Below are 11,943 nucleotides of genomic sequence, written 5' to 3' on the forward strand. Positions count from 1 at the left end.
GGAGGAAAGGAAGCCAGGTTGAAAGAAGGAGGAGGAGGCGGGAAAGGGGGGCAAAAGGGGTGGCCTTACAGACGTCTCCTGCCACCTGCAGACACCCAGGCGTTACAGGACTTTTCCCTGGGCTTCCAGAGAAGGGAGGACTGGAACTCGGCCCCACTAGAACAGAACCAGAATTCGAGTTCTCTGCCAAGAGGAGGTGATCAGTCTCCAATCCTCAGCTCAAGCTGAGGCCCTTCAACCAGATTCCTGCGTCCAGGACCGGGGGACTAGAAAAACGGGAAGGATAGGAAGGGCTAAGGAGAGGAAAGAGAGAGGGAAGGGGTCTTACCGGTCTGGGCACTCTGGTCTGCGTCAGGAGGAGACCAGGGACAAAAGGGTCCCAACTGCGGCCGCTGGGTCTGGGCCATTGGCAGGCAAGCTGGACCCTGAGTACCCCAAGTGGTCAGGATGTCAGTCTCAGCAAAGAACAGTCCCACCAGAGTCGCCATTTGTTGCAGGAAGGGGGACCCCTTCCAGGGCCCGAAACTGGGCTCTTGTCTAACACTCGGAAATGAATTGTCTGAGGAGACACATGCTGACAAAGCAAGAGATTTTGGGAAAGGGCACCCAGGTGAAGAGCAGTAGGTAAGGGAACCCAGGAGAACTGCCAGCTCTCAGACTCTTAACTAACACATTGCTGGGTTTAAAAACTGGCATGTGGCTTGCTGCTGCTACTGCTAAATCGCTTCAGTCGTGTCCGACTCTGTGCAACCCCATAGATGGCCTTCCATCAGGCTCCCCCGTCCCTGGGATTCTCAAGGCAAGAACACAGGAGTGGGTTGCCATTTCCTTCTCCAACTCGTGAAAAGTGAAAATGAAGTTGCTCAGTCGTGTCCAACTCTTAGCGACCCAACGGACTGCAGCCTCCCAGGCTCCTCCGTCCATGCGATTTTCCAGGCAAGAGTACTGGAGTGGGGTGCCATTGCCTTAGGTTGCCTTTAAAACGTTTGCATATAACTCAAAGGGGCAGAGGAAGAGTTAAATGCTTTAAGAAAAGGAGAGTGGGGATGAGAAGGTTCTCATCTTTTTTTTTTGTTTTTTGGCACCAGGGAAAATCAACTTTTTTCAATTTATTCTTAATTGTTTTATGTCTTTACAGAGACAGGCATTAAACAAATAAGTGAGCCCTATGGTGTCAGTCAAGTAAGGGACTGGGGAGTTGGGTGCTGAGACTGGATAAGACAGCCTTGCTAGGTCTCAGAGAATTCCATGTGCCCAGAGCCTGGAGTAAGACAATGGGGATGCCCTCCCTGCAGTGGCCAGGTTTGCGTGTCCTTTCAGTCACCTTTCTATGTATGAACAATCACATCTGGTGGTTGTTGTGTTTAATGTTTTCCAAAAAATGGGATTATAACATGTGTTTGTTGACTTAAAAAATATTCGCCACCTAAAAGTTGAGAGCTGTGTTTCATTTGGCAGGAATTTTTAGGACTTCACACTTGGAAGTCAGCATCTCAAGTAATCCTGAGAGAATTGCTTCAAGGAGGCAAGGGGAAGAGCCAGGTTATACTGAAATTTTGCATCAAAGGGCAGATAGTCTGAATGTGAAAGCATTGTTGTTAAAGAAAACCAGATATCTCAAAGAATTGGGCACTTTTCTTTGTATAGGAAGATGGAAGAGTCTGGGCTCACTGAAATCATTCCATTGATATGCACCTCCACTTTCTGGGGCCAACATGCCTTGTTTTCACATCCTGCATTTCCTTAGGGCTCACTGTGGGGAGTGGCTGCAGTCTGATGGTGCTGCTGCTGCTGCCAAGTCACGTCAGTCGTGTCCGACTCTGTGCGACCCCATAGACAGCAGCCTACCAGGCTAGATGGCAGGTATTCTTTCCTTTCTGAGTTCCTTCAGGGCTCACCAGCTCATCATTGGTGGTGGCTGCAATTGCTGATGATTGTAACATCTCTTATTCACCGATTTGGCAGGAAATATACCATTACTCATGCCCGTCATTTGCTTTTTTCACCCACTGTTCCATCAAGGACATCTGTCCATGTCAGTAAACACAGAAATCCTTCTTTAAGTAGCTGCCTTGTATTCCCTGCAGAGGGGGTGTCCTTTTCCTCATGAGATGGACATCTAGGGCCCCCTTTGTGGGGGGTGAGAGCATGAACTTTGGAGGGAAGCCCAGGTTCATGTTCAAGGCACACCACTTGCTTCCTGAAGACACTGGGCAACTTAACCTGAGCCTCAGTTTCTGCACTTGCAAGATGGGGATACTATACTGGGGGCACAATGTGAGATTAAATGCATTGACACATGAAGTTTGAACAGTGCAGAGCTTAGAGCAGGCCCATCCTGGTTATCACATCAGCTGTTATCATTACAAATTACGTTAATAATCACTGATTGATCACCCATGAAGGCTGTGTCTGTTGTCTCATTCCTTCCCTTCCTTCCTCAAATACTTTTCTGCCCTCTCATTTGCCAGATCATGCAGGTGAATGGCTTGGAAATGGTCCCTGCCTTTAGGGAGCTTAGAGTTAGGTGGGGCTGATGGACAGAGAACAGGTCGCCAGTGGAGGACAGCATCGTGACTCCGTGGTGGGCAAGGGGTGATCAGAAAGTCTTCCAGGAGAAGGAGGCATCGGACAACTGAAAGGTGTCAAGGAGCAGACACAGAGCTTCTGGGGGAAAAGGCACCAAGTCGAGGGAGGGCTGGGTGCAGGTCCCAAGGAGGAAGAGAGCAATGTAAGTGGTGGATTGGGGTTGGGGAGCTCAGAGGAGGCCTGAGTGGCTGGGACTGCAAGGACTGAGGGGCTTGAAGGGCCCTGGAAAAAGTTGCGGGGGGTGGGTGGAAGGGGTGCGGCGCAGATCAGCCGATTTTATTCTAGCTGCGGTGGGTAAGCATTGAAGGGTCTTCATCTTCACTGAAGGGAGTGACACAATCTGATGACCATGTTAAACTGTGGAGCATGAAGATGTGGGTGGAGGAGGCAAATGGGAAGAAGGCGGCGCCTGGGGGAGCTGAGTGGGAGGACTTGGGAGGTGTGGGAAGTGGGTAGCCTGGAGGTGGGGCCAGGAGGGGAGGAGCCGATCTCCGGTGGACTCTGAAACTAAGCCCTGAGGAATGGAGGCTCCTCCCGTGTCCTGGAAAAGTACCTTCTGCCCACCATAGGACAGTGGGAACAATTTCAAGGAGGTACCCTTGAGAACAATGTGTTGTCCAGGCCGTCTGGATGACTGAACCCTGCTAAAGCCTCTGCATAAACCTTTAAGATTCTTGGGCGCGGGGCGGAGAACAGCTTGTTACATCTTACAAGCCTCGTGCATAATTTCCCTGCATTTTGGAAGCTCCACTCACTCATCTGGAGGGTACGCTTCTCTGAGGCTTCACCTGGCCCGGTTCACACAGTTCAATTTCAGACCGCACCCCGGAACTCCGCGCTTTTGAGCCCCAGAGCCAAGTTGCAGGCCCTGTGGCTGAAGAACTTGTCCGGTAGTAAAAGTGTAGGGGAGGCTCTTTGGGGGAAAACAAAATTATTTGATTCGCTCTTTTGCTGTTGTTCAGTAGCTCAGTTGTGTCCAACTCTTTGATTCGCTTAGTTTCCCTTTTTAAATAGATTATCCAGGGAAAAATGTGGGGGGGTGGTGAGGGAGATCTGACCTGCCAATGTCCATCCAGGAAGAAAATTTGTCTTACTTCTAGATACAGGTTGCTGGCTTTTGAATTTTGGTCCTGCCACGTGCTTCTAGCTGTCCTCAACCAAGTTACTTAATCTCCCTGAGCTTTCCTTATCTGTGAAATGTTACTGACTTTATGAAAGTGCATACATGCATGCTAATTTGCTTCAATCATGTCTGACTCTTTGCCTATGGACCCTGTGGACTATAGCCTGCCAGGCTCCTCTGTTCATGGGATTCTCTAGGCAAGAGTACTAGAGTGGGTTGCCACACCCTCTTCCGGGGGATCTTCCTGACCCAGGTATCAAGCTCACGTCTCTTATATCTCTTGCATTGGCAGGAAGGTTCTTTACCACTAGCACCACCTTTAAAGTGCCTTTATGGGAATACATGAGGTTTAAAAATGTTCAGTACATCTAAGAGTCTTGGAGCCTGGCCGATAGTAATTCCTGGGTATCTCACTCCTGGTGGATGGCGGGGCACTATTGGTTATTCCCGTTCCGTTAATTGATTCAGTGGAAATTCAGGCCTAACACCAATAGCTGCTGCTTGTTGCACACTCTGCTGCCAGGCTTTGAGGGTTTCTTCTGGGTCTGTGTATTTGCGCCTAACAGCCACCTCAAGGGATCAACATTCTCATCATTTCCATTTTGCAAATGAGGGAACTGAGGCTTAGAGAGGTTAAGGGGAAGGTGTTTGGGGGCTCTGAAGGGGGCAGGGGCTGCAGAGCTGGGTCTCTGAAGTGAGTGTTAGGGGACCCCGGCTTTGCTGGCTTGCCACTGAGTGATGCTTGCAGGTCCCTTAGGGTGCAGATCTTGTCCTGGACTTAGCTCAGTAACCCCTGCTCTGCCCAAGGCGGATAACCCTGTCCCCGGCGTTCTCGGCCAGCAGGTGGCACTGCAGGCTCTCCCAAGGCCAACCGAGGAGCGGCAAGCACTGCAGGTGTTTCTGAGGTTTGGGGCAAGTTACAGTTTTAAATTCAAGGACCTAAAACAGCCTTAGGTCTCTTTCAGCAAATCACTTCTGCACCAGAGTCTTGAATTGTTGTTGTTGTTGTTGTAGGGAGCCTGATATAAACTCACAACTGAGCAGGAAAATGACCTTAACCACTTATTTCTCTGAGTGTTTTTCTGGGTTGTTACTGCTTATGTTTCTTTCTTTCTTTCTTTTTTTTTTTTTTGGCTAACTTTCTGTTACACTAAAAACAGGTTCATATTTATGCAAAATGTTTGGATCATTTAACATAATTAATTTTCAAGGAGAGGTATGCAAACATAGCAGGTACTGTTTTACAGAGAGAAACAGGCTTAGAGAGACTAAATAAATGGTGGTCCTTGAGGCTCGAGGAGAAGCCAAGTCCATTGGCTCCAAAGCTGCTCTTTCCTGGGTCTTCCATCTGCTGAAGAGTCATCTCCTTCCCTCTTACACAGCTCCATCCCTCACTGATTCTCACAGTGGGAAGTGAGATATTTATTGGGGGGAGGGAGACAGGATGGACTGAAGGGAGATGTTCCTGAGAAGTGAAAAGTGGCCCCAGCGTTTGGTATATAATTCCAGTGATTCCTGACAGAGATAGCAGTCATGGCTGGGATGGGTCTTTGTGATACACTGGTTCGGAACTTATGCTAGGATCAGGAATAGCAAACCCTGCCAGGTCCTCAGGGCCAGATGATTGTGTAAATGAATCCCAAGGGCACAGCTTGTGCAAAGCGGTGCTGACATCACCCTCATAGGGAGAAGCTTCCTCTAGGCTCTAGAGCACAGTGTGTTCACATCGGTTGATGTCTTTTTAAAATTAATTAATATTTTTATTTATTTATTTATGGCTCACAGGGTCTTCATTGCTGTGTACAGACTTTCACTAGTTGCAGCAAGAGGGGGCTACTCTCCATTGCAGTGTTTGGGCTCATCACAGCAATGGCTTCTCTTGTTGCAGAGCTCAGGCTTGAGGGCACAAGGGCTTAGTTGCCCCCAAGCTTTCAGTAGTTGCAGCATGTTGGCTCCGTAGTTGCGGCTCCCGGGTTCTAGAGCACAGGCTCAGTAGCTGTGGCCCATGGACTTAGTTGCTCCGTGGCATGTGAGATCTTCGTTCCCTGTCTGGGGATAAAACCCATGTCCCCTGCATTGGCAGGTGGATTCTTAACCACTAGACTACCAGGGAAGTCCTACTGACTTTTTTTTAAGATAAGCTGTTTGTAAATTTGCAAAATTGGCCACAAATTCTTCCCCTCCTATCCAGAGATGGAATCTTTTTCTATCCTTCGAATCTAGGCTGGTCTGTGAAGTTGCTTTGGCCAGTAGAATGCAGCAGAAGCAATAGCATGTGTAAGTTTTGAGCCCAGGCTTCAAGAAGACTTGCACACACTGTTCTTGCTTTTAGAGCCCGTGGTCACCTTGTGAACAAGCCCAGGCTAGCATCCTAGGGGAGGAGACCTGATGGAACAGAGTCTGTTGTCCCAGTTGAGGCTGCAATCCACAAGCCAGCCGCCCTCTGATCTGACAGCTGACCACAAACACACGAACAAGCCTGGACAGAGATCAGCCAAGACTTCCCAGACCAGGAGAGCCACCTGGCTAAGCCCAGCCCAAGTTTCTGAACCCCAGAATCATAGGACTATCAATGGTATTATGCAGAAAATGCTAACTGACCAAGGCTTGCCATGAAAGAGTGTGAAATCTCCTGACTTAAAATGTTGACTTTTTCTTCTTCTTTTCCTATCTGGATTTCTTTTATTTCTTTTTCTACTCCGATTGCTGTGGCCAAAACTTCCAAAACTATGTTGAATAGTAGTGGTGAGAGTCCTAAAAGATATGCTGTTAAAGTGCTGCACTCAATATGCCAGCAAATTTGGAAAACTCACCAGTGGCCACAGGATTGGAAAAGGTCAGTTTTCATTCCAATCCCTAAGAAAGGCAACGCCAAAGAATGTTCAAACTACTGCACAATGCTCTCATCTCACACACTAGCAAAGTAATGCTCAAAATTCTCCAAGCCAGTCTTCAATAATACTTGAACTGTGAACTTCCAGATGTTCAAGCTGGATTTAGAAAAGGCAGAGGAACCAGAGATCAAATTGCCAACATCTGTTGGGTCATCGAAAAAGCAAGAGAGTTCCAGAGAAATATCTGCTTCTGCTTTATTGACTATGCCAAAACTTTTGACTGTGTGGATCACAACAAACTGTGGAAAATTCTTCAAGGGATGGGAATACCAGACAACCTTACCTGCTTCCTGAGAAATCTGTATGCAGGTCAAGAAGCAATAGTTAGAACTGGACATGGAACAGTGGACTGGCTTCAGATTGGGAAAGGAGTATGTCAAGACTATATATTGTCACCCTGCTTATTTAACTTATATGTAGAGTATGTCATGCGAAATGTCAGGCTGGATGAAGCACAAGCTGGAATCAAGATTGCTGGGAGAAATATCAATAACCTCAGATACGCAGATGACACCAGCCTTATGGCAGAAATCGAAGAAGAACTAAAGAGCCTCTTGTTGAAAGTGAAAGAGGAGAGTGAAAAAGTTGGCTTAAAGCTCAACATTCAGAAAACTAAGATCATGGCATCCAGTCCCATAACTTCAAGGCAAATAGATGGGGAAACAGTAGAAACAATGACAGACTTTATTTCCTTTGACTCCAAAATCACTGCAGATGGTGACTGCAGCCATGAAATCAAAAGACGTTTGCTCCTTGGAGGAAAAGCTATGACCAACCTAGATAGCATATTAAAAAGCAGAGACATTATTTTGCCGACAAAGGTCTGTCTAGTCAAAGCTGTGGTTTTTCCAGTAATCATGTATAGATATAAGAGTTGGACTATAAAGAAATCTGAGCACCTAAGAACTGATGCTTTTGAATTGCAATATTGGAGAGATTCTTGAGAGTCCCTTGGATTGCAAGGAGATCCAACTAGTCAATTCTAAAAGAAATCAGTCCTGAATATTCATTGGAAGGACTGATGCTGAAGCTGAAACTCCATTACTTTGGCCACCTGATGTGAAGAACTGGCTCATTGGAAAAGACCCTGATGTTGGGAAAAATTGAAGGCAGGAGGAGAAGGGGATGACAGAAGATGAGATGGTTGGATATCATCACCGACTTGGTGGACATGAGTTTGAGCATCTCTGGGAGTTGGTGATGGACAGGGAAGCCTGGCGTGTTGCAGTCCATGGGGTCACAAAGAGTCAGACACAACTGAGTGACTGAACTGAAAATGTTGACAGTGTATTCAAATAAACCAACAAAGAACCTCTGTAGGTGTGGACAAATATTTCTGAGCTCCAGATGGGGCCCCAGGAATCACTAGTTTGCATACAATGTGATAAAGACCATGGAATAGAAACAAATCTTGTTTTGCTGTTTGAAGCAATCTTGGCACATGTAAACCTTAGTGAATTTATAGATACTGATTGAAGGTGAATGTAGAGAATGATTTATTTCAACAACTCTAAAAGGACCTGCATCTCTGTGGGCTTGCCTCTTGGAGTATGAACTTTCAGCTGTTGTATCTATGGGTTTCTTTGTTCAAGATCATCTCTGGCCTTGTTTAAAAATAGAATCTTTACGCTTCAGTGCACACAAAGTCCTCATCTCATTACCCTGTGTGGTGAACCTGGCCACCAGCTGAGCTCTAGTTTCTGCACATCAAGCTTCTCTAATAACTGCAGTGCTGAATAATCAATGGCTATTGACCAGGGCTAGGAAATGACTATTTTGAATCAACATCCCTGAGAAAGGTAATCGAGGCAGCAGGAAAGAAACACTCTTCTTTCACACATCAGATTCTCAAGGTTCCCAAGTCATTTTGCCTACATGGAAATCCATGAGACTCTAAGGAGCCACTGAAAAGCAATCTTGGTCCTGAACACCTGATAGAGTGAAACAGATGTAGTTCTTTCAGATTTGCAAAGAGGGGAAGGAAAATTAAAATTCTGCAGGAGGTAGGAATGGCCACTGATTCTTTCAGGGGGATTTTTCTCTGAGTTGTTTACTGGCAGATTTTTTTGTGAGACAGAGAAAGGATTGTGATTGTATATGTTTTACACAATGAAGCTCAGCTTGCCATCCCCCAGCTTCAGACTTGGAGAAGGTCTGACTCAATGATGCTGGAAAATGCTTTCAACGTTATTCCCATCGCATAAACTGATCACTCAGCTAATGGATTGGGGTGGTGGGGGTGGGGGGAGGAGGCACCAGACTTTAGAGCATCTCTTTTCAGAGTGTAGATGCAGGACTACCTGCATCGGGATTACCTGGGGATGGCTTCCTTATAAAGCAGCTTCCTGGCTACAGAATAAAACCACTAATTCAGAACCCCTGGGGATGAGATCCAGGGATCTATAGTTTAGCGAGCTGCTTAGGTGATTTTCTGCAGTGCATTAGAGATGGGAGGGAGCATTAGAGTATGGTACAAGGCTGAACTCTGGACAGCCTTCCTCTTTGTTAAAATGTCAAGGCTGAAGGCCCTCAGTGAGATGCTGACCTGTAGCTTAGAATAGAGAACTGGCTTTGATTTTTGCCATTAGAATCAAGAAAGAATTTTGTAGAAAATTAAAACCATGTCTTAGCATGGGCTACAAGAATGACCTCTGGTTAAGAGACACCCATCTTTTTATCTGAGTTAGGATAGTGCCCTTTGGGACTAGTCATGTACTGTGAAATATGGTCCTTCAGTACAATGGCTGACTACCAGGGCCAGGTAGAGTTTAGTAATTATCTGTTACTGCATAACAAATGACCCCGACACCTAGTGGCTTAAAACAATAAATTCTTATTATCATTTACAGTTTCTGAGGATTAGGAATTCATAAATGGGTGGTTCTGGCTTAAAATTTTGCATGAGGTTGCTCTCAATATATGGGCCAGGGCTCTCGGGAGGTGACGATTTGACCGGGACTGGGTGATCCACTTCCGAAGTAACTCACTCACATGGCAGGCCAGTTGTGTGTAGCCGGCAGTTCCTCTCCACAGGGCTTCTCCACAGAGCAGCTTGAGGGTCCTCCCAACATGATGGCTGGCTTTCCCCAGCCCAAGAAATCCTGGGAGAACAAGGCAGACGTTATGATCCTCTTTGCAGCCTGGCTTTGGAAATCACACACAGTCTCTTCTTTTTAAAAAAAATATTCATTTATTTGACTTCATCGGGTCCTAGTGGCAGCACACAGGCTCTCCAGTTGCAGCAGACAGGTTTAGCTGCTCCACAGCATGTAAGATCTTAGTTCCACAACCAGGGACCAAACCCGCGTTCCCTGCACTGCAAGGCGGACTCTTAACCACTGGACCGCCAGGGAAGTCCCCCACACTATCACTTCTGCAACATCCCACTTGTCAAACAGGTCAGCCCTATTCAGTGCAGGAGGCGACTACACCAGGAGGTGAGACTCACTGGGGACCCCTTTGGAGGCTGGCTACCAACATGAATCATATTTGTCATAAAGATAATAACTACTATGGCTGGAGGGCTTACTCTGTGCTAAACACTGTACTATGCTCTTTACACATATAATCTCCTAGTGATATATAACATCTATTTATTGGTTTTCAGTATTTAAAATTTTATTTACTTATTTTTGGCTGCTCTGGGTCTTTGTTGCTACGCTTGGGCTTTCTTTAGTTGTGGCAAGTGGGGACTATTCCCTAGTTGTGCTGACTTTTCATTTCAGTGACTTCTCTTGTTGTGAAGCATGGGCTCTAGAGCATGCAGGCTCAGTAATTGTGCTTCATGGGCTTAGTTGCCCCTTGGCATGTGGGATTTTCCCTGACCAGGGCTTGAACCGGTGTCCCCTGCATTGGCAGATGGATTCTCAACCACTGGACCATCAGGGAAGTCCAGTTTTCAATATTTAGACTTAGCTTATGAGTTCAGAAGGAACTATAAACAAGATTTGTCTAGAAACACAAGTAAAGGAGTCTTGGGCAGAAGCTGTGGAGTAGATTGGAGGGAGGAGATGGGCAGGGGAAAGGATGGGAGCTAAGGAGCACCTTACAAAACAGGGGGTCCAGGTTCCTGCAGGAAGTGGATGGAACAAGACATAGAGGGCTGAGCACTCCATCTAAGGTTCTAAAGAGTCCCAGTGCATACTTAGTTGCTCAGTTATGTCCAACTATTTGTGACCCCATGGACGGTAGCCCACCAGGCTCCTCTGTCCATGGGGATTCTCCAGGCAAGAATACTGGAGTGGGTTGCCATGCCCTCCTCCAGGCAATCTTCCCAACCCAGGGATCGAACCCAGGTCTCCCATATTGCAGGCAGATTCTTTACCATCTGAGCCACCAGGAAAGCCCAAAGAGTCCCCTAGAGGGATGAAAAAACAGAGCTATAAATATTGAAAATTGAGATGGAGTGGGGAAGTTATGGTCCAAGATCTGTTGGTGGGAAGCTAATATGTGCTGTCTCAGTCAGGAATAATGGTACACACATATAATCATAGAGCTCTGGAGGTGAGCCCTGGGGTTGTTTGAGGTTGGTGCTGTGAGCCCGGACTCGATGATTCTGTCCTGAGGGAGTCGTAGATGTTAGGCCAACTAGAGGAGGGTTAGACTCTTCCAGGACTTCCTGGGGGAAGCAGGCAGTGGTCTCAAATCTGAATTTGTATCAGAGTCACCTGTTGGGCTTGTGACTGCTGGGTTCTGTGCCTAGTTTCTGGAAGCTTCAGTAGTCCTGGATGGTCTGAGAGAGGGGAAAAAAAAAGGAAAAAAAAAAATCTCGTTTCTCTTCTATGACTCACTTCTGTGTCCAGTTGTTGATATTTAGTTTCTAAGTTGTGTCCAACTCTTCTGCGACCCCATGGACTGTAGCTCACCAGGCTCCTCTGTCCTTGAAATTTCCCAGGCAAGGATACTGGAGTGGGTTGTCATTTCCTCTTCCAGGGGATCTTCCTGACCCAGGGATCGAACCTGAGTCTCCTGTTTGGCATGCAAATTATTTACCACTGAGCCACCAAGGAAGCCCATCTGTGTCCAGAAGTGTAGGTATTTTTTCCCCCACATCAGCCAATTCTCCAAAATCAACTGGGTGTCCTGGAATTCAACTCAGTTCTGAGACGGTATCAGATCCCGCACATTCAGGGTTCAGTCTCACAAGACTGACCCCACGTCAGAGCTTGGGATTGACATGTACACACTGCCATCCTTAAAATGGATAACCAGCAAGAACCTACTGTATAGCACAGGAACTCTGTTCAATGTTACATGGCAGCCTGGATGGGAGGGGAGAGAGTTGGGAGAGAATGGATACATGTATACATATGGCTGAGTCCCTTTGCTGTCCACCTG

This window comes from Dama dama, chromosome 23 (genome assembly GCF_033118175.1).
Source record: "Dama dama isolate Ldn47 chromosome 23, ASM3311817v1, whole genome shotgun sequence".
NCBI lineage: Eukaryota > Metazoa > Chordata > Mammalia > Artiodactyla > Cervidae > Dama > Dama dama.